This window comes from Lemur catta, chromosome 7 (genome assembly GCF_020740605.2).
Source record: "Lemur catta isolate mLemCat1 chromosome 7, mLemCat1.pri, whole genome shotgun sequence".
Lineage (NCBI taxonomy): Eukaryota > Metazoa > Chordata > Mammalia > Primates > Lemuridae > Lemur > Lemur catta.
In genome coordinates this window covers 67,365,512-67,389,190 of record NC_059134.1, presented here as the reverse complement: position 1 = coordinate 67,389,190, position 23,679 = coordinate 67,365,512, and the positions used below count along the sequence as shown (strand labels likewise).

Here is a 23,679-nt window from a genome sequence, read left to right as displayed (position 1 = left end):
AGACCTACTCTAATCGCCATCCCCTGCACTGGGCAGATGAGATGATTTGTAAAGCACTGCAGGTCTGTAAAAGGAAAGTACGTAGCTCTTCCAGGCAAACCCAGAGAGTCAGAGCATTCCAATTTCTGGAAGTACTGGAGTTCACCAGAGGGAAAAAACCATGGTGTAAGTTTTAGGTGATTCGCAGCAGAAAATCAGCACTTGAGGCTCAGGTGTGCCCGTTAAACACCACCTCTCAGTAAACTGAGGTTATAACAAATGGTAGTAAAATCTCAAATTACTTCTGATCTTTGCAGAGACAAGAGCCAGGAAGGACAGCAGAGGCCCTGCTTACTGCAGACCCTCCACGTGCTGGGCCTGTGCCAGACCTCAGAGGAGGACGTCCTGGTGGCCCCTCTGCACGCTGAGCAGCCCCGAGGACCTGAGGCCAAGGTGGGTCGAAGGCTGCGTAGCCCTGACTCAAGCAGGTGGGTCACACTCGTTCCACATGGGCCTCAACAGTTCTAAATTAGCCAACCAGGATGCCAGATTATCTGTGCTCGTTTTTAAAATTTTTAAATAGGAAATACATTTACTGGGTTCCAAAATCAAAAAGTATTCAAGAAATGTTTCCCTCCTATTCCTGGCCCCATCTACTGTGTGTCCCCACCCTGAAACAGGTAACGCTGTGATTAGCCGTGAGCGCCTCGTTCCTGACCACGTTTATGCATGCACATGCAGATATAGATGTGACCTTCTCTTTCCCTGTCTGACAGCAGACTATACACACGTGTCTGTGCACAGCTTTTATCTTTCAAAGGACTGGGCTTGGCATAGGGCAGGGGGACTGAATAGCTCTACGTAACAACAAAGATGCATGTCTGCGTGACAAGCCCAGGAAGCCAAGAGAAGCATTCTGGAGAACACATGGGTGAGAGGAACGGAGGCATAAAGTCACCACGGAAATGGAACCCCCTGGTGCTGCCGCTGGGATAGGTCCCAGGCTGGCCAGAGGTGAGCTCTGGCAGGGCTGGGGTGGGATCCGACACCTTGGGAGCACTAGAAGCCCCAGTGGCCAAAGGCTCGGAATGGCCTTACTGAGAATTTCATCTTCTAGGAGAAAGAGGAAGCATCCATAGCAACAGGGAGTAACCTAATTCCCTAATTCCCACGGCAGTGCTGGAAGGGGTTAGTGACCAGGAGGACATCGGAACTATGGAGGAAAAACAATCATTTCCTGTGAAATTAGTGAGACACCAAGAAAGGGAAGTTGGTGCCTGAGACTCTAAGAAACAGACCTCAAAGCGTTGGGAGGCTGGCAGGGCTGCAGGCCTAGGATGAGGAACTCAGTGACTCAGACTCCCTGAGATGTGACTCCAGAAACGGGAGAGGGAAGGATGGAAAAGGGACCCGATTCAGATACTTACAACGACTTTAAGTGCCCTCGCCCAGGAAAGTGACCTTCCAGAGCACTGAGAAAGGTTGGAGACGAGATGTTAAAATGCCTAATGCAATCTCTGCAGCAGCCCAAGAACACCTGAACAAAGTCTTAGAGCTGCTGGGAACTAAGAACACGTGATGTCAAGGCACATTCATTTCCTTCTGTGCTGAGACACTTGATGGTAGATGGAGAACTGAGAAGACATGGCGTATCTAGCTTCAGGAAGGCATCTTGTCATCAAGACGCAGAAGGGTAGAGCCTAGGCAAGGGCAGCTTGACCCAGCGTCCCCAAAGCAAGCCAGTTAAAGATCTAATGTCCATGGGAGGGAGGAAACCTAGGTGATGCTGTGGAAGACATACTTAAATAGGATCCTGAAAGAGCTCAATAGAGCAAGGCTGCACTAAATTTAACCGGTTGAAACTTAATAGAAATGATTGCTCTGAATCAGGTGAGAACAAAATAGGAGGCTCTGCATTTAAATTCTAAAGCCACACAAGTTTAGGGCAGAGGAGAAGCAGTTTAGCAACAGCACATATTGAAAAGACCCGGTCAGCAGTAACGTCAGCAATGCGATGTGGCTGTCAGCAAAGCAGCTATATCTTGGGCTGCATTAAGAGGAGCAGAATGTCCTGAACTAGGGAGGTGATAGCTCCCTTCCTCTGGTGTGGTCATGCCATGAATATGATATATGGTCTGGGCATTGCCTTCACAGTATGAAAAGATAGGGACAAGCTGGAGTATGTTCAGAAGAGAGAGCCACAGGGAGGGTAAAGTTCCCAAACCCACGTCATGGGTTGTTCATCTGGAAGAAGGCTCCGGAGAGAACCAGAGGGCTGTCTTTACATACCATATTTCCCTGATTAGAAGATGCATTTTTGTTCAATTATAAAATGTCTGAAAGCAGAATGTATCATCATCCCCCAACATCTCACAATCTGTCAGGATGCAGCTGTAGCATAGTTGTCATTGCCTCACATATGGAAATTTGACTCTTGTTCCTGGTGGCATATCTGAACAACTGCAATCTTCAACCTCTCGGGAGCCAAAACATTTAAGGACCATTTAAGGAAGGAATGTGAGTCCTAGTTGTTAACCAGAAAAACCTTCCATGGCACCGTATGGTAAAATCAAGAAAAAAAAAAACAACACCAAAAGTTACAAACTGGGTGTCAGCAACTGGAAAAAACAATTCCAGAGACAACAGAGATGAAGAAATACATCCCCCCCCCCCCGACCAGAAGATGATAACAAGTCAGGAAACACGGACATCGATGACTGAATCAAAAAGTGACTCGGAAGAGTTGGATTCTGAGAGTGAAGAAGTTTTAGAAATGCCTTGACCAATTTACTCTTTTTGTATATATACAAGAATGATATGAAATAAAAGTGTGTGGCAAAAGTCTAAAAATATTTTTTCAGTAAATATAAAATAAAAATTTTATGGGATGGCAAAGCATTGTGCCACAGTTTAATTAGCAGCAGTTTTTCTTACTTGAATGTACATAAAATAATGGTACATCTTACAATCTATAGTGTCATAGATTTGATTTTTTTAATAAACAATATCTGAAGAGCTACCACGTGGTGGAAGGATTAGAGCCATTCTCTATGACTTCTGGAAGCCATAAGGAGGAGGCGTCCAAAGACGGGATGGACCCCTCTGTGCAAACCCAGGCTGGACCGTCACAGTGGGGAATCCAAGCACCCAGTGGGGCTGACAAGGCTCTCCCAGCCCCGCAGTTCCAAGATTTTATGAGATGACCTCACCGTGAAGGGAAAGGTGTCCCATCTTGCTTCATTGTACACACAAGTGCTTTGACTGAGTCATTCTCTTAATAAGTCACTACTTAAAGGTAAAAGTCACCGAGGGAACAGTACTGAATGGGAAGTCTGGGGCAGCGAGGCACCTGCCCACATCTGTGCTCCAGGATTCCTGTGGGCCAATTTAGAGGAATGGGCCGGAGGGGAAGAGGCCACCTGTGTGCCAGGCACCATGACAGCTGTGCTACACTCATTGTCCCATTTAATCCCCACAACCAGCCTATGAGATAGGTAGAATCACTCCCATTTTACAGAGGAGAAACCCAAGGCTCAGGGATACTATGTGGCTTGTCCACAGTTTACAGTGACTCTGAAAACCCATGGTCTGTGACAACATGCTTCAGATAGAGAGTACTCCAGAAGTCTTGGTTGGCAGAATGAATGCACTGATCGATCAATGGATCAATGAATGAATGAACCAACTTGGCCTCATATCGGTAGCACTGATGCTAGGACAAAAAAGAAAGCAAGCCATTTTCAGTACCCTACCCCAACCCCATCAATAGCTCCCACAGGCACTAAACTCATTCCATTTGCTGCTTGCAGGAGAATTTATTCCATCACATAAAGCAAAGGTGTCCCTGAGACATATATGACAGGGAACAGGTGCCAGTCAGCAGTTCTGCTCAAATGTCAAAGCCGTAAATGCACCAGGTTGCCGTGCTGCCCAGCTGCCAGGTTAACACGGAGCAGGCAGAAGCTGAGCTCAGCCTTTATCCACCTGCTGTGGTCAGGATGTCCAGAGGGCTAGGAGTCAATCACCCCCTACCTGCTCCACCTGCCAACCCCAGGCTATCGAGTCCAGCTCCAGGCCCACCAGCGCGCCCAAGCTCCCTCCTCAACTGGAGAAGAAAACTCAAAGTGCACATAGGAAACCCAGGGCAGGCCCCACCTGACAGGGATATTCAGGTGATGGTGAGACCACAGAAGGGAGAGAATCAGCTTCATGCTGGACAATGGCACACGATGCTCCGAACCAGTTCTTACAAAGGCTGTTCCTTAGGAGGAGGGGGTCACCGGTTCCTGCCCCACCCAGCTTTGGTGCCTCACCCCCACGCAGGCAGGGCACTCCTGTGCCTGATCCACAGGTGCTCCCAGAGGAGCTCAGCACCCCTGACTCCCCGTGTCCGCTCCTCAGCCTGGCCTTGCGGAGGCGAGTGATCAGGGCAGACAGCTGAGGCCATCCTGATGGGGCAGTGGAGCTGACACTGTTTTCTACACAGAGTACCGGGCCACCAAAGCTCAGACAGGCACACGTGGTGGCACAAGCTGCAGGGAGTACAGATGTCCCACATTCTAAGACCCTAAATGGGGAGTTCCAAAATGGGCTGCCCTCCCTATTAACTGAAAGTGCTCCATATGCCAACTCCCTTCATGAAGAAGGCTGTGGGGCAAAGACCAGGACGCAGACAAAGCCTTACTTGGGGCCCAACCTTGCTGTCCCCATCCTGTTCTCCACAGCGCTCCTCAGTCCAGGCAAATGGCAGCTCTCTGGTCACTGTGTGTGTCCAGAGAACAGAGGGCAGTGCGCTAAAGAATGGCTCTGACCATCTCTCTCCAGTGGCTCCCCACTGGCTGCTGGGTTTGGCCCAGACCCCCACGACACACCCCCACACTCGGGGCCCTCCACACCTCAGAGCTGGCCTGATTCCAGCCTGGGCTTCTCTAGGCAGCCCCCACATCTCCACCACATGATACCCTGAACGTTCCCTCCCTTTCCCACACCTCTTTGTGCTAGGACCTCTGCCCACCTCTGCCTATGGAAATCCCACCTATCTTCCAAGGCCCTTCTCAACAAGCTCCACCTCCTCCAGGAAGTCCTCCCTGGTTCCCCCACTGTGCGACTCTGTGGACATTCCATACTCTGTCTGTGTGCGAGGGCATGGGTGAGCCTGTCCAATGCACCTCCCTCCACAAGTTAGAAGAGCTCTCAGCTTCCATCAGTCGTCACGTCACAGGGCCCCCAGCGCAACAGCTGCACACTGAGCTGTCAGGCCTTGGCCTATAGCTCTCCAACCCCCCAGCACTCCTTTACAGCCCTTTCTGGATCCCCTCCTCCACCTACTCCCAGCTGACTCATCCCAGGCCCCATTCTCTCCGGGTTCAGCTCTCAGCTGACAGCTTATGGGAGACAAGGGCTGAAACCAAAGGTGGGAATTATAAGCCCCAAGGCTCTGGCGGAGGTGTTTTTGATAAGGAAAGATCTTTGGACCAAAGCTTGCTAGTGATGCAAGTGCACAAATCCTAAATGTGAAGAATGCTAGCATTGCTAGCAAGGGGCTAAGGCTCTGTCCTTCGATAAGAAAGGCTGGCTGCAAGAAGAGCTGCTCAGACTGATCAAGCACCACAACCTGGTGGGAAATTGTGGAGGGAGCAGAGACTTGACTCTGGCCTAGCTGGTGACCTTGAGCAAGAAACTAAACTCTCTGGCTTCCGCTTGGCACCAAGAAGCTTCTGAGCCTCAGTTTCTCCATAGGTAAGACAAGGTGGCAGGGATGAAAACCAGATGATCCCAGAAGGCCCATCCAACCTGACATCCCAAGGTTCTGTGACTCATGGTGTCTCCCGCCTCCTCCCTCTTGGGAGGTCAGTGTCATTTGAAACTACCCCAGTTCCACTACCGACTGCCCTCAAGCCCCACCTGAGTTCAAGGGGGGCTCTACGTGAGGGCAGACCCCACCGCTGCCAGTGGAAGGAAGGGCAGAGTGGGGGGAGGTGTCGGGTCCCAGGGACACAGAAATGCTCCTCCCATTCACGCCATCAGTCTCAGCTCGGAAAAAAGACAGTCAGCTGGTTGCCGTCACTTGCCTGGCCTGCCTTTTTGAGAGATTACAACTGCCTGCTAAATGCAAGTGCTGCTCTAAAATCAGGACAGATAAGGTTTCTCCACCTGGATCTGAAGGGTTCCATGATGCGTAGAGCACAAGAGCAATGAAGAATTAAACTTGGAGGCAAGTGAAGCTGTATTATGCAGCCACGCCAATTAAAGATCTTTAAAAATAGCTTCTTTCCTCTCATGCTGAAGATGAAGTTTCAGCAATAAACAGACATCTGCTAGGAGCTTCTGAAGAGATACAACATAAACACCCCAGGAGAGCCGCCATAAACAGCCCAGAGCGCTGGCTCTCCAGGCGGCAGCAGCGTGCTGCTCCCCAGTGGGAGGAGGGGAACCCAGAGCCCAGAGGAGGAGGGTTGCAGGGGTGAGGGGAAGTGAGGGAGGCGACATCAGGAGGCTGGGAGTGGGGGTGGAGGGAGGCTCCCCACGGGCAGGAGGGGGTGGTGGGCAGAGCGCACCTTGGGAGAAAAGAGAGAACTGGCTGCCTTCTGCAGGGAAATAAAAGCTCAGGAACCCACTAAGAGGATTTCCAGGAAGCCATCCAGAGGATTCCATGCCAGTGTCATTCATTCTGGAAATGGGTCACTCCTTAAAAGTGGAAAAAACCTGACATTTCTGAGTATGCACCTATACAAGTCACTTCACAAATATTTGAATTTCATCTCCACATCAATCTCTCGAGAAAGGTGTAATTACCTCCTTCTTAAAGGCTAGAATACCAGGTTCATCACCTTGCCCAAGGCCACGTGGCTAGATTGCGAATCCAAGTGTCGCAGCACTTTGGTTGGTTGGTTTTGCCTCTGTCACCTGCATCTACAACGTGCCCCTGAGGTTGATTCTCAGCGCCCAGACCCTCTGAGCTCACAAAGCTAGCACAAGTGGGTTCTTAAAGGAAGAGCTGGCAAAGTAGGGTGGAGGGGGCACTAGTTAGGCCTTGGCCAACTGAAATAGTGGCTGAGTCTCCATGGCCCTGTGGGCCTGTTTCTCCCGATCCCGGTCGCTTCCCAGCAGGTCTGAGGAAGAGCAAAGGAGGAAACTGGCACCAGGATGTACCTAGACTATGTCTGGAAGAATCCACAGGGGACCGCAGGCAGCAGCTGCTGAAGAGATGAGAGAGAGGACACGGAAGAAGGGAGACACACTTTTCATTGAATTCCCTTTGGACTGAGTGAATATTTTACCACACACCTATGTAAGTGTGTGGGGTACCATGCATCTATGTATGTGTGTGGAGTGAGCACCATGCATCTATGTATGTATATGTAGAGTGAGCACCATGCATCCATGTATGTATGTGAAGGTGAGTACCATGCATCCATGTATGTATGTGAAGGTGAGTACCATGCATCCATGTATGTATATGTGGAGTGAGCAGCATGCATCCATGTATGTATGTGAAGGCGAGTCTCATGTGTCTATGTATGCATATGTGGGGTGGGTACCATGTGTCTATGTATGTGTGTACATACCATGCATCTAGGTACACGTGGGTGAACACCATGCATCTAGGTACACGTGGGTGAACACCATGCATCTAGGTACACGTGGGTAAGTACTATGCATGTATGTGTGTGTGGAGGCGAATGCCATGCATATATGTATGTATATGTGGATAAGTAGTTTTTAAGACTCTCCAGATGTCAGATACAGACACACCCAAGCTAGAGATAAAATCCTAGACTGTGCAAGAACTCCTGGGGCCCGGCTGGGGCAAACCTGGAATCCAGAAGCAGTCTGAGACTGCATGCAGTGCTTCCTCCTTCCTCACAGCAGTAACCCACCACATCTCCAGGAGACTGGCCAGGAAGCTTTTCTTATGTGGGCCTTGTGGTCCCCAAGGCCCCAACTGCACAAGCCTCATAGGACATGCCCTGAGGAAGAGACTGACCAAATCTTCTCCCCAAGGGGCTGGAAAGTGATCCCTCTGATTTCCCTGCCTGTCCCTCTCTTCTGTGTTCTCCTTTTCATCTGGCTATCAGACACCCCCTTTTTCCTGACTCTTAATACCTTTGCATCAAATTAGGCAAAAAAGCCCAGCTGTCCTGCTACATGGAGCTGTCAGCGCCCTGACTTTATAGCAGCTACGAACTCCACACAGAGCCCCCACTGTGCCCCCTGGAATGAACAGCTGTCCAGCAGAGGGGTCAGTAGCCATGCCCCTGGCAGACCCTGGGCCCATGCTGCTCCACTAAAGTGGCTCTCTTTAGTGACCAAAAGGTCAACGTGACTTCTCTCCATGCACTTCTTGATCATTCCCTACACCTCATTCTCCTGGCTCCCAACACAAGGTATATCCTGAGATCTTGCAAATCTTCACCAGATACAGTCAGTACTCAGATAAGTGGCCAAGGCCAGCCATTCAGAGTCATGAGAGCAAAGAAGTAGTTTCTATACCTCAACACATTGATACTACGGTGGCAAGGCCAGTACAGGGTGTTCTCAGACTCCCACTCCTGTCTCTGGCACGTGCTTGGCTTATGGTCTGGGTATGTCAGAACCTCAGGACTGCAAATGGCCAACAATCCTGCTGTTGCAGCAGCTCAGGGACCTGGGGCCACTGTCCAACTCCTTGCTGCCAGAAGAAAGGGCATCTGCACTGGATATCCCCTACTGCCCAGAGATGGAGAAAAACCTGAGCCCAAAACCAGCAGGAAGTACAGCTCCTGTTCTCGAGCCTGCCCTTACCTCTCTGTTTTACCAAAAGAACTCTAACCAAGCCTTGGAGGAAAGGCGGGTGCCACAAGGTATCAGGACAGCCACTGGAAGGTGGGGATTTGGGATGGGGAGGAAGGTGGCAGGAAAATTACCCTGACCTCAGGGGAGAGAAACATTAGTTGAAATAAAGAACACATTAAAAATCCCAACACTAAAAATACTAGCACTATCCACATACACACAGCTCCTTGCCAGACACCACCAAGATGGGACAGTTTATTTTAGTAAGGTCTAGATGCAGGTACAAGTATAATGTAATTGCATTTAAGAAACTCTACATAACTGGAGACCACAAAAGGTATATCTCATTCATCCGAGACAGAGATGGACACGCCTCAACAGCTGTCAGAGAGGGGAAGCATCTCAAAACCAGACCCCATGCTTAACCCAATCTGCAATGAAGGTTTGTTTGTGAACGGAAGTCCTGTGCTGCCTACCAGCTCTGAATTTCTGAGGCCACGTGATCAAAGCTTTAGAAAGGAGGAGCCTTATCAGCCTAGACCAGCCATGCTTTCTACCTTTGGGGAGGATGTAGGAGGGAAACAGAAGCTGGGGGAGGGAGGGATCAGGGCACCCCAAAGTGAGGTGAGCAGGTGTTTGGTCATCAGGCACTTTCCCAAGGAGACGAGACAGGCCTGCAGCTTTGTCCTGCCTGTCTCGTCTTAACGCTGTGTCATTTTGTCTTGCTCTGGTAGCTCAACCTCCCCGAATAAAAAAAAATCAAAATTGAGAGCCTAACATTAGAAAGATTTCACTCTGAATATAGCAAGGGAGGAGGTAGAATAGAAAAGAGGGTAAGGCTACGTGGGCTTCACATCTTCCCATCTCCTAAGCCCCAACTTTCTTTATTTTCTAACTTTCAGAAAGTCCGGTATGTTCAGCATGAAAATAATGATCGAAGCAAATATCAAAATCCCAGTAGCTCTGTGGCTTTATCTGTACATATAACTATACCAAATAGGTGTGTAATTTTGTCTACCCACTCCAAATTGGTTGAGGGAGTCTTCTTTTTTTAAGAGGAGAAAAATAAATAAGTATTTGAATTTTCCATTAGAAAAATAAAATATTTTTAATATAAAAATTTTGGAAAATATACTAAAAAGCAAACGATAAAGGGAAAAAATCAACTCTAGCACTGCCATCCAGAGAGAAAGACTTAAAATTTTGTTGTTTCCTCTTAGTGGAAAAGGCTGTGTTAAAAAGAATGGCAATTTAAAGAATAAAATCAAACAAAACAAAATCAAACAAGAAATAATTCACCTCTTCCTTTCTAATTCCGATACTTCCAACTGTATCTGATTGCACTGGCTAAAACCTTCAATACAGTGTCAAACAGAAGTGAAGACAGTGGGCACCTGTGTCTTTTCCCTGATTTGCATGGAGTACATTCACTGTTTCTCTGTTAAATTAAATGCTGGCTTTTGGACATTGTCATCCTGAAAACTTATCCATTTATTAAGTGTCTTACGTATCAGAAATGGGTTCTGGATTTTGTTGAAGGCCTTTTGCCATCCATGAAGATGATCACATGATTTTTCTTCTCATTTCAATTAAAATGATAGATTATATTCTTTTAAAAGACAACAAAATAAACAAACAAACTCTGCATTTTGAGGGCTGTTTGCAGGGAAGGAAGGGCCGTTACTGGGTGGCAAAAAGACATCTACCAGAGTGCCCAGTGCCCTTACGAAGATCTGGCCGGTGAACCAGATACGAAGTTCATTGTCAAGGGAAGCAGGCACATCTTTCTCTTTCCTCCTGAACCTCTGGTTTCCTTCATTAAGCTGCCCACAGAGGTGCCAGTGGTGATACTATCTCTACAGAACGACGCTTACAGGTCATGAATGTTCGTGTTCTGCCATGACCCGCCCCAGCTGCAGAGGAACAGTGATCTGAGAAAGCAGTGTGAGGCAGAGGAGGGGAGGCTCTCGAAGGCACAAGGGAAGAAGCACTGCCCAGAAAGAGAAGGAAGAAAAAGCGTGCGGCAGTCTTCACCAAGCCCAGAGCCAAGTGTCTCAGTCATGGTCATAACATGGTCATTACGGTGACGGAATTCAAGCTCGGACAGAAACGACCTCGGTCCCCGTCAGCTCCACATGTGATCTGCGGAGGCCAGTTGCTGATCAGGGCACAAACGCAGCTGTCTGGGCTCCCCACCACGAACTAGCGCGGCGAGGGCAAGCACAGCAAATAGTTCTCCTATTATTTCAGGATGTTTACAGACTGACGCTTGCTGAGGAAACGTCCACACGCGAGCAAGTCATCTTTTTTTTAAACCGCTTATCTAAGTCACTCAAACCCACAATAGTGTTCATTCATTCAAAACACATTTCCTGAGTGGCTACGACACAACTGGACAGATGCTGGCTGAGCCTGTGCTACGTCCCGGGCTCGGGGCTCGCGCTGTGGGTGCAGCCTGGCACAGGAGAGGACGCCAGTGTCAAGGGGCTCGCTAGCTAGTGCGGGACAGGGGCCGTCAGAACGAAGGGAAATTGCTGATTAAAGGGAGGGGGCTTCTCCAGATGAAAACAGGCACAAAAGGACTAACAACTGAATGCAGCGTAGAGATTGGATCCTGATTCCAGCCAACCAACTATAAAGGTCATTTCCAAGATGATCAAGGATATCTGTATAGGGACAGGCAATACCGGAGTTGCTGTGGATTATTACATGCAATAATGGAAGTGTGCTTATGCAAGAAAATGTCCTTTTTAAAAGGGATGTTTATTGGATTATTATTGGGGCAAAATGACATGACATCAGAGATTTGCTTTAAAATATTTCAGGAAGAACAGAGGCAGGGACGGGGATAGAGAGAGAGAGAGAGAGAGAGGGAGGAAACCAGCCTGGCATGATCTTGACAACGGTGGAAGCTGGGTAATGAGTATATGGGGTCCATTATACTGCTCTATTTTTGTGTGTTTGAAAGTGTTCATAATATTTTTTTATTAGAGGTCTGCAATACATCATGGTAGATACTCTAATGGAGTATATAAAAGGCTAAGGGAACACAGAGCAAAGAGCAAGGAGGATTTGTGAGAACCAGAAAATAAATCTGACAAGTTTATGAGCATTTTAAATGCCATTTCATAGTGGGGTGAGAAGACATGTTCACAAATAATTACAATATAAGGTGGGGAGTAGTAAGTATATTAGTCCCCCCCTATTTCAGGGGAGTATGTTCTAAGACCCCCAGTGGATGCCTGAAACCTGGGATAGTACTGAATCTTATATATATTGTGTTTTTTGCTATACATACAGGACCTATGATAAAGTTCAATTTATAAATTAGGCACAGTAAGAGATTAACAGCACTGATAATAAAATAGAAAAATTATAACAATATACTGTGATAAAATCATGTGAATGTGGTCTCTCTCTCTCTCTCTCTCTCAAAATACTGCAATATGTTCAGACTGCAGTTGATTGTAATTGAAACCGTGGATAAGGGGGACTATGGGGCACTATAGTGTACAGCAGAGGAGGTGTACATGCCATGTCTCCAGAGGACAGCCACAGGCTTTCCTGCTTCCCAAAGCATTGCGTTCACCACACACAGACCTCACTCATGTAGACAGAGGCTGGAATCCTAGCTTGGTCACTCACTAGCTGTGTGTTGGGGAACTCAGGTTCCTCTGAGTCTCAGTTTCCTCATCTGTAAAATGGGGACAACCCCACCTACTTCTTCTGAAGGCTAATGAAAAGGGTCAGCATAGTGAACAGGATTCTCCTGCCTGGCTCTTTGAAGAACAGAATGATTAGCCCTCAGAGGGCTTCTAAGGTTAGCAGTGTTCAGCCCAAATCTCCTTGTACCCATGCCACATCCTATCCCTGTAGAGCCAAGGCTCTCCACCAAGAAGGCAGCACCTATACTCTTCAGCAGCGAGGAGCAAAGGGGGCAGGCCTATGGCTAGGAGGCAAACCCAGCTGAGGGTGTGAACACAGGTGGAGAGAATAGAGACACACCCCAGTCACAGGCAGTGAAGTAATCGGGGATTATCTGGCTGCTCCTTGCAGCTCCTGGGAATGGGCCTCCAATGGCCACAGCCATGGTCCTTAAGCTGATTTATACTAAAGTGTAATTGATTGGTATCAGGCTAATTATGATTTTCTTTTGGAAGAGAGTTCGAGCAGAAAACCCAGAGCCCTGGGCCTAAAGAAGGAAGGGGGCAGGGATAAAAGTGATGTCATATTTTTATAAAAGTATGTTCAAACTGTGGATTTTAATTACCCCACAACCATTACTAGTATACCCCAACACCTGCCCCCCCCAAAGAAAACCCCCACAAAACTAGAATCAGTCCTAAGGTAGAGGTTATTTCAGCTAACACTATCCTCCTAGATGATTCCAGAAGCCAACTCTCAGAGGTGAGGCCCAGCCAATGGTGGAAGCAGGCTGCCCCCCAAAATAGCACCCAAAACACCAGCAGCTAATCCCTCCCCCTCACAACATGGCCAACACTACCCACCATCCTTGACTGGAGGAGAGGGTGGGCAAGGGATTTGTAGGTTAAACAACCTGGGCTAACCTGGGTCAGTTCAACTGTTTTGCCAAAGAAGCATCCCCTGAAATCCCGATGGACAGAATCTTTCAGAGGCCAGGAGGCTCCGGGCAGCACACAGTGGTGCATTCACCCTGCACACAGCACACCCCTTCCCACAGCCAAGGACAGCAGGAAGAGCTCTGGACTGTGCACTGACAGAGCCAGGACCTGGCTGGGACATTTTCTGTGTGACCTTCGGCCCTTACCCTACCTGAGCCTCTTTCCCCATCTCTAAAATGGGGAGGGCAAAACTCTCAGAGTTTTTGGAGAGTCACCATGAAATGGGCTGCAGAAGTGCCTCAGGCAAGGACCTGTTGCCCAGTAGGCACTTAATAAATCTGCCTTCTCTCTGCGTGAAGAAGGTGCGTTCTTACTGCAAGGAGAGTCATCAGGACATCGGACTGGGCTGAGACACTGGAGGCACACTGGCTGGGTCCACTGCCCCTGGGGAGGGAGCGGCACAGAGAGGGCGCAGGTGCCAGGGAGCCCAGGCACGCAAATGTCCCAGGGTCAACATGCCGCTGGCTATTCCCCCCGCGGGACCTGCCCACACGGGGGCTTCATCCTTCATCACAATCACTGAAGACTGTAGTGAGCAGGCGAGACTGACAGCAAGAGGACCTGCACACACCGCTGCAGGACAGGCGGGGCCCTGCGCGCTTCCAAATAAAAGCTCTTTCCGCTTTAAGAGCCCAGGCCTCAGAATAAACAATGAGGAAGGAGACACACGTTTGCTCCGGTTTCAACACCACTCTTCCCCATCCAGTAAAGGCCGATCCGCTCTGCCAGCGAGGCTGCCTCGAATAAAGTCAACCCCACCTGCTCTGGCCTGGCAGTGGAGGCAGAGGCTGCGGGCAAGACCCCACCTCTGCTCCGGGCCGGCCAGGCAACCACAGGGTGGGCGCTGCCGCGGACGCAGAGGGGACAGCGTCGCAGCCCCTCGGACCCGCCACGGCCCGCCCCGGCCCCAGACTCGATCCCAGCCTGCAGCCGGCCAGGCCACTGACATTTGGCCCAACTTAACTTCCTGTTGTTAAGGAGGGAGGGGAACAAGGGAGGGGAAAAGGGCGCCCAGTGAAGAGCCAGGAAAGGACGCGAAAGGCGCGGAGCCCGAATCCTGGGAAGCTAAGTTTGGGGATGGTCCTCTGCCCTGTGACAGGCGGCACTGCTGGTGCGTCACTCCCACTCCGTGTTGACATTTAGGATTCTCTAGGCTTGGGATTGCAGGGTTTGGGTGTTGGGGCGGAGTAAGGGGTAGCTCGGGGTGCCAGTGGACGGTTTTATTGTGTTCTAATTGATTCAGAGACTGGCCGGGGCCACCCCGGGCTCTCCAGAAGCGCCACCTGCTCCCTGCGCGCCCCGCGGGGTGGGTTTGAAGCCGGGGATGCTGCGGCCGCACCTGACCCTCCCGGGCGCCGGACAGGGCGCAGAGTCCAGCCGGGGCTGGCACAGTCTCCACCCGCGCCCGCTCGCCCGCCGCCCTCCCCAGAGCCCCGCGCCACCCCCGCCTTACCGAAAGTCGCGCGGGTCGCCAGGCCGAGATCGGCGCCTGCCTCCGCCCTGGCCACTGGCGAAGCGGTCGGGCCCCGCGGGCAGCCTGCGGAGCCGGGAGCGAGCGCGGCTGCCCAGCGCAGGCTAAGCCGGCCGAGCGCCTGCGGTTCTGCGCCGCGCGGTGGACCGGGCTGGGGAACGCCCCCGTCGGAGGCGCGGCCAATGACAGCGCAGCGTGGAGCCCGCCCCGCCCCTGTGGAGCCGGCTGTCACTGCCACTGCCGGCGCACGTGGGCCGTAGCCCGGCCCAGGTGCTCCCACCCCGACAAGCCCAGGTCAGAGACCAGCGGAGGGCCCATGGGAGCCAGACGTAGTGGCGCTGCGAGGTGAAAACCCTTGTGTTGGTATGCTGGTGTCAAGGGAGAGGCAAAGGCCTCAAGCTCCTTGGCCTAGGCAGCTGGAAACCAAGCGCCAGCGTCCCCTTTTAGACACCGGGGAGCAGCAGGCACTTCCAGTACCGACTGTGTGCGCCCTATGGAGCGCCCTCCTTGCTTGGCTCCTTGGCCACACCGAGCCTCGGTGAACCTCCCTGCTAGCAGACGGGATCTTTCCCTCACCTGCACTGGCCTTGCTTAGGATAAAGCTGGTGGGAGAGGGCGGTGGAGCAGACCACCTGCGTTACCTTGGTCAAATCACCCACACACTCTGCTCTTGGCTGTCGGATGGCTACCTTGCTCTCTACTCTGCCCACCTTTGCAGTTGCCCATAGCCCGCTAGTCTCGAGAGAGCGCTGTTCACAGACGACACAGTGAATGGTGCAGGGCCTAGTGAGGGATATGAAGCATTTGTAAACTATTATAAATAACCGTAAAACACCGCTCTGGTAGCAGTGGCCGATCTGGTATCAGCGATCACGAAACAGGGATCCCCATGGGCAGGAGCCATGTCTGACTCACCTTGGGAACCCAGAGCCCATCACAAGGCTTGGCCCAACGTACGCATCCAAAAATGTTCTCAGAACTGAGCTGAGCCAGGAGGAGGGAAGCAGGCAGGCTTGGGCAGTGAGAAACACTACTGTGGCTCCAGCTGCTGGAATTCCACCAGCACCAGACCACCCTCTGCAGAGACCACATTCCCTTGCCAGGCGAGTGCGAACAGAACAGTTTGCCCCCCACCAAACCTGGAGCTTGCTTTTTTCTCTACTCCTTACCTTGTGATCCTACTCTTGGCCTTTTGGGTTTCTCCGGGGGTTGTCCTACCTGGAAGCTCTCTTGGCGTCTTCAGAAGTCCATCATCTTCCTGCAGATGAGCTTTCCAGCAAAGCTGTCCATGCTCAGTTTTCAGGGCTTGGTCAGCATGGACAAGGTTGCCCTGTCAGAGGGCAGCACCCCACTGTGATGGAACCCTGCCTGTGATGCCGGCTGATGGAGCGCCCTCCACACAGTCTCTCATTTGGTTATCATCCCCTTTTACAGATGTGGACACTGAGATCAGTGAGGTAAAGCGACCTGTCAAGGTCACATGGTTAGTAAGTATCAGAGTCTCGGCTTGAACCCATATCTATCTGATTCCAGAATCTACATGCCAAACCTCTATGTGCTGGGGCCTCTACAGCCCTGCCCATGCCTCTGGAGCACCAGACAGGTCAAGCTTAACCCTGAAAGAACTGCTCCCATTCCCACATTCCCAGTTTACCCAAACATTCTGTCGAACTCAGGCTTGGGCACTATAAGGAAGAGGAGACCCCACTGGCCTGGCCCGACATTATTTGTGGAATAATATAGGAAATCCAAGATAGTGAGAAACTTCCAGAAACAGCATCACCTCTGCCCCCAGCTTGACTGCACTGGATATACAGCCTCCTTGCTATTGGCCCTGGCCTGTGACCCCCATGTTGAAGATGGAGATGGAGACAGAGTCATTCATTCATTTAGCAAACCCTACTGTGAACTATTAATAAATATAGTTTCCTGCACTCATGTAACTTACAATGCTGCAGATGAATAATCAGAAGTATGCAATGCTATGGGAGCTGTATTCTTTATTATTTTTATTTTTTTTTCTTTTACAATTCCTATCAGCTTACCTAGAGCACAGTGTTCTCCCTTCAGATTAAAACAAATTCAACAATATTTCAGGCCCAACACTGTGGGTCAACCAAGTTTAACAGAGATAGCATCACTCAGTACAGAAGTTTTAGTGGCTCAAAAGTTAGAACATACCAATGCATCCCCAGAACTTCTGTCTCCTCTCTCCTGCCTACTCCCAACCCTTTTAACTGAGGGGGCTGAGATAAGGGTGGGTCTGAAGGCTAAGACGTGAGCTTTTCCTTGGATGCAGGGAAGCTGGGGACTGAGGGGGGCTAACTGCATGAAGGGAGACGAGCCTGGGGATGTCTTGAGCCAGGGGCCAGAGCTTCTCACCACCCCACACAAGCCACCCTTACAAGCCATCTCCCTGGGGGGAGGAGAGGAATGGGTTCAGGATGTCCCAGCTCCCTTTCTCTGGACAAAGCAGTCACCATGGGCTGTCCTGCTGAACCATGACTGTGTCTGGGAGCTTATACAACTCAGCTCTTCAAAGACAAGATCATGATGTAATGTTAGGGTAAAACTTAGAGAACATATTTACCAGTTCCTTACTTAGCAGATTAAAAAAGAAAAAAAATTGAATAAATGGAGGCCCAGAGAGAGCAAGGTGCTTGTGAGGGTCACAGAGTGAGTGAGGGGGTTCCAGGTCTGCAGCGCCCCTTTCTGACTCAGCATGCCAGGCAAACTCCACCTGCTTACGCGGCAGCTCAGTAGCCTATATTTAATAACCAACTCTTCCCGGGCCACTTTTCCAGGATGCTGCTTGCGGAGGTTGTCTGGGAGATGCAGATGGCCACTTAGCATCAGAGGGAGGAAGAGAAGGAAGGCCCAGATTCATCCCTAAAAATATCTGCATCTCAGACGGAAGCAATGGCCTCCGCAGCACCACGCGCCTCCCCCTGAAGGAACTCCAGCTGGCGCTCGCAGCCTCGTCACTTATCCACCTGACGCCTGCGAGAGGGCTGCGGGGGCGGCAGGCCTGGCTTCCTTTTATTTCCAGCCTTGCTATATGCTTGACGAAAGGTCAGAGTTGAACTAAGTGGATTCCCGATGGGGAGGTTTCCGTAGCGAAACCAGGGTGCCTCTCAAGGTGTCCGCATGGCGCATGGAGGGGAAGAGCCTTGCGGTAAGTTCTGGGCCTCTTCTTACTTGATGTTCCAGGGAGTGCGGTTCTCGCCAGCCTCCTCCCCAACAGGCCAACAAAGGGCCTTGGGCTTTCGGGAGGAAGTGGAAGGCTGGTATCTAGACAGAATCCTGTGACCCTGTTAAATGACGAGAAGAGGCTGATTGGCCCCAGGCCACTTAGGGAGCTGTCTTTGGAGAAGGACTTTCTAAACCACCACGAAGTGGAAACATTTGTATCTCTGGAAGACAGACCTAGTAGTGTGTGAGAAGCAAGGTCCCTGGGGCCTTGTTCTAGTCCCTTATCATCTCAATAGGTCTCAGAATGCACCCTTTGTTCATGGATAAGACATAAACATTCTCAAGGCCACTAGAAACTCATCAAGCCTACCACACTTCTGGTGGCTTCTCCAGAGCCTGTTTGGGGAAGAAATGGCACCTATTTGGGACTTGCCAATGTCAGTAGTGCCCTCAGAGGCACCCCAGCACTTTGGGGAATATGTGCACATTGCCAGCAATGGTGAGAAAGTCAGTGCTGAAGAGCCGAACGCTGTGGCTACAAGCAGGAGGTGACATCACAGCCAGACGTACCACCCAGAGCAGAGAGAGACAGAGTGCAGAATGGGTGTGCAGAGGAGAGGGGAGAAACATGGGTCACATATGTAGTCCAGCCCAGCCCCAGACAGACTGTGGAGATACAGATAGATGGATGGGTAGATATATACACATACACACACACACACACACACACACATATATATTTTTTTTTCAAAGACAACTGTGAAACCAACGGTGTAATTCTGGTTCCTAGAGACCAAACAGTGACACAAAGCCCAGAGCATACTTATGGCAGGCTGGGCTCAGGGCAGATTACTGTTCATGCAAACCTGAAACCCATTCCAGGACTGGTGTAATTGAATGGCGCTAGGGAGGCAGCTCTCAACTTGTGCTCCCAAACCCGACATAGCAGCTGGCTAGAAACAAAGATGGGAATACTCTTCTCTGTTCTAGTCCATGGAGGTGACTCACTCAAGGTCATCTATCTATCTATCCACTTGTCACATGTCCATCCCAGAAATATGTATGGTGCAGTTATTCTGAGATGTATCGTAGCCAAGCAGTTACTAGCACAGACTCTGAAGTCAAGATGCCTGCCTTTGAATCCCAGTTCTGCCACTTATCTGTGCAGCCTTGAGGAAGTGACTTGACCTCTCTGTGCGGCAGGTTCTTCACCTGTAACAGGGGAATAGTAATGGGGAGGTACATACATAGAACAGTTTCAGGCACATGCTAAATGATATGTAAGGGTTTTGTGAGTATAGAAACTTGGGATGATGCCAATAAGAGTATAGGGAGTTGGAGTCTATAAGAGGCATCAGTCCTTAAGCAACTCCAGCTCAGGGACCTGGCTAGTCCCCAACATCAGACCTCTGTGTATGTTGTCTCTCTCAGCCACATTTCAAGGTGGATACTATTAATATTATCATCCACATCTTAGAGATTTGAAAATGGAATCTTGGTGAGGTGAAGCCAATGGCCTGGCGTCTCCTAGAAGCCAACATCCAACAGAGTGAATCTGACCAGTTGACTTCCAAGCCATGCCCTTCTCGCTTCCCAATACTGCCCACCCCTAGCTCTGTCCAGGGGGCTGTGGGACAGCAAGGAGAGAGTGGCCCATTCTCTGGGGACTGAGGGAGCGAGGGGAAGACTTCGTGGAGGAGGCTCCCCTTCAGCTGCGCCATGAGAGGGGAATGGCAGGCAGGTGGTGGGAGTGTGGTGAGTGCCCAGGGAGCAACTGAGACACGGAATCAGAGATGAGGTGCCTCCGGGAGCTGCAAGGCTTCCTTCATTCATCCACCGAGCAGGTGCTGGTGGGTGCCTGCCACATTCCATGCCCTGTTCTGGGTAGAAGGGACACAGTAGTGACTACAGCATGAAAGTAACCCAAGACAAAGCTAGAGAGGGAGGCAAGAACCACACAGGGTAGCTAATTTTTGTGTGGGGAGGGAGTCAGTTGGCTAGCTCCTCCACTCCCCCTGCTTTGGTGACATCGCTGCCCTCCTGGCTACAGGACTGGCACAGCTCCCAGGCCTGGCCAGCCATGCAGCCCCGGCCAGCCATGCAGCCCCAGCGGTTATCAGTACAACAGGCATGCATAGGTGCAAGCAGAACTCTTCTTCAAGACCAGTGCATAGATATGGATGAGAGAAGCTCTCTCTTTCCCTGGAAGTTAGGGCTACCAGTAAACATGTTCCATGTGCAATGGCAGACACCCGATCACAGGAGGAGAGAAAGGGACTCCTATAACTGAAGGCTGCAGAGGTAAAAGCTTCAGCCACCTTCCTTTGCAATTCTCTCAGCTCTGCCCTCCCCTGTGTTGGCTTTGTCTTCAGGTTGGTTTTCCTCACAGTAGCAAATGCCAACAGCTCTGATTGCCACGAGCTTCCTTTTCCAAAAGAGAACATTTCTGACGCAGCATTCCAAGCAGGAGTCCTGAGATCTACTCTGATTGGATTGGGTCACGTGCCCACTTGAACCCATGCCACAGCCAGAGGAAGGGAATGTGCTGATTATCTGGGCCAGTCAGGGCCCCTCCCAGAGCTGGGGTGGGCTCAGCTGCCCCTAAGACGCATGCGCTGCATGGGAGGGGTGAACACCTGAATGCAGGCTGAGTACCATTAGGAATCGAGAGCAGGGAGTCAAGGATACGTGTCAGAGACAGCAGAAGCTCTTGGCTTCCATATGTGCTGGTGGCTTTCTGATGCAAACACCTCTGGCACTGCCTGAAGGTTCCTCCAGCCTCAGCAGCAAGCTCAGCCAGCGCATAGGGTGGGCCAGAAGCATTGGCTATTCCACACCATGGGGAGCAACCTTCAACCAAGGGTGGACAAGGGTTGGTGGATGTATATCCCAATTTCCCACCCCTTGGGGGAATATCTTGGAGGTGGGTTCTATATATTAATATCTCGCTCTGTCCCAGAGATCCCCAGGAGGACTGGGTCCAGGTGCCCACAGCAGTGAGCTGCTCCTTGGCACACCCTGCATGGGCTTCCTCCCTGTCACTTCCCAGTCCCTTACTGGTGCTTCCTGGGATTACTTCCCAATAAGCTGCTTGCATTCAGACACTTATCTCAGGGGCACTTTTGCAGGACACACCCTAGGACGGGAGGGCCAGCTCACCTGAGCCCCCGGACATTAAAACCCAAGAGAGGAGCCACAGTGTGGTATTCAACATTGTAACCTCAGTGCACATCACGTAAACAGCACCCAGCACATGGCAGGTGTCAGTTATGTTTGTTGAAGGAATAAAAGGAAACTATGTAAAAACAAACACATAAAAATGTACTAACCAAGGTGTTTGTACCACTTACCACCATTTCTTTAGTGGGCCTGAACCCCAGCCATAGACCTGGGCCTATATGAACACTCAGGGTAAACTCTCAGCATTCCTCTAAGTTCAGTGCATTTTGGCATGGATAAAACTTTTAATGAAAATCAGATTCCTGCCCAACTGCTTATCTCTTAAAATCTTTCTCCTAGGTGCAGCTTCAGTGGCAAGAGAGTACCTAGGGCAGCCCAGACTCTGATCAGTTCAGAAGGGGTGTTCTCCTCCTTGTCAGATGAGGGGCACCTTCAGGGGCGTTCCAAGCATTGCTCTCAGGGAGCTGAGTTCACGAACAGAGAGGCCCAAACCGGCTTCACAGGTCAAGTTCTAGTGAAGAGTTCAGGCTCCGGTGACCTGGGTTCCCACCTGTGTGCTCCCTAACTATGGGACGGAGGAAGCCAGCAGATGGAGAAAATAACCCTTCGTAAGGTCAGCTTACAGGCCAGATGGGATAACATTCATCAAGGTTCTCGATGATTGTTAGTTGCTTTCCCTCCTATTTCTAAGTGTGGTGGTTTTGTGTTATAAGAACTTGCTAAACGAGAACTGTTTCCTAGAATTTCTTTTCCTGGATGGCTCTGAGTTAGGACTGGCCACAAGGGACACCTGCACGAGATTAGGAAGCAGCCTTGGTACTAGAAGGTCAGCGCGGGCACCAGCACTGCTGCAGCTCAGGCGCGGGGAGGTAGCTGGGCTTCCGGCAGCCCTAACTCATGCAGATTCTCCTCCCTCAGCCTGGCTGAGTCCAGGGCCAGGTGCAGGTGCACCCATTTGATGAAGCTGCGAGCTGTTTCTAACAGTCATCGCGTCTTCCAGGTTAGAGGCGCCGAGGAATAAATGTGAATTCCACCTTCTCTCAAGGTCTCTGGTTTGTCTCGGCTCCAGTTGGCTGTTGGTTTGCTCCACTCCACTCCAGGTTTTCTTCTCACCTGGCAACTGTGTGGACCTACAGCAACATCAGGCCAGCCGGTAAACACCAAAACACCAGGGCAACAGCCCTCCGTAGACACCTCCTCTGCTCCCACAATTGTGTGAGCTGTAATTCCTGTAATAATCCCTTATTCCATATCATAGTCATGATCCTGCTTCCCTGATGAGACCCTAACTGATACAACAGGTAAATAAACACTGACCCTTCTCAGGAGCCTCCCATGGGCCCATATATTACCTTATTTATCTTCACAACATCCACATAGGAGGCTGAGACTATTAACCCCATTTTACACCTGGGGAAACCAAAGGCCAGGGAGGTAAAGTCCTAGTAAGTGGTAGAACTAGGATTCAAACCCTGGTCTGTCCATCACTGGAGCCCAGGCTCTTGTCACTTAGTCACTCTGAAACTTTTATCTCATTAACTACAAAAGCACTGCAAATGTGATGTGTACTTATTAGAAATAGTGAAGATTCTTAGACATACCCCTTTAAAATGTTTAAGATACCAAAAAATGGCAAAAAAAAAAAAAAAAAAGTAGGCCCTCCCACAAAAGATAGGAAAACACTGACAAGTGGGAATGAGTTGTAGACCTCCTGGTCCTCAGGCAAGTGGCATATCGGGCACACTGGTTTAGGCAACATGTCAAGTGCAGAGGTCTGATCCCTCTGTGCACAGGCAAGTCTGAAAAGAAATCTGGCTTCTGGCAGAAAGAAATGCTATAGTTGTTTCTCTGCACGGTTTACCACTCGGCATCCTCCCACTGGCCAGCCGTCTCTGACAATCCAACTGGGAGAAAATCAAAGAAGCGATTGAGTGAGGGCTGCTCTGGGTGTGTGCCCGAGAGTCACAGGATCCCAGAACAAAGTGGGAAGGCTCAGGCCACAGCAGCCTTCTAAGAACGCCGGCGAGGCCAGCCCTCGAGGTTTTCTATTTCCCTGAGGATGAGGGAAGCAACTTAGAACAAGGCTGTGGCTGTCCCGGGGACAGCATAGAGCAAAGCAGATTTATGTGGTGTGGCCCACTCTGGGCAGAGAGGGAGGAATGGGACCTGGAAGAGGGGCCGAGGGAAGACCAGGAAAGAGATGGCACAAGCGATCACCCCATTAGCTGTCTCCTCCTCCCCAGCCCTCCTGGGCATGGGCTTCCAAAGGGCCCTCCCTCTGCCTTTCCACCCAGTGACCGTCACTCCCTTTCAGACTGTGTTACAGGTCACCACCTCGAGAAGTCTTCCTTATTGCTTCAGCTCATGCTCTTTCTACACTCTGCAAACAGACCCGCCCGTGTCCCTGGGAAATTTCACATCCTCTCTAGTTGTTTCTTA

General features: G+C 50.6%; 1 protein-coding gene across 8 annotated transcripts in view; it reads right to left on the bottom strand.

The window, feature by feature from the left end:
- MICAL2 (microtubule associated monooxygenase, calponin and LIM domain containing 2) overlaps positions 1 to 14,998 on the bottom strand; it is a 217,109-nt gene extending 202,111 nt beyond the window's left edge. For all 8 annotated transcript variants that reach the window (XM_045557535.1, XM_045557534.1, XM_045557547.1 and 5 more), the window contains exon 1: positions 14,851 to 14,998. The gene's annotated coding sequence lies outside the window, so the exon portion shown is untranslated. The remainder of the gene's footprint in view (positions 1 to 14,850) is intronic.
- Between the last annotated feature and the right edge of the window lie 8,681 nt (positions 14,999 to 23,679).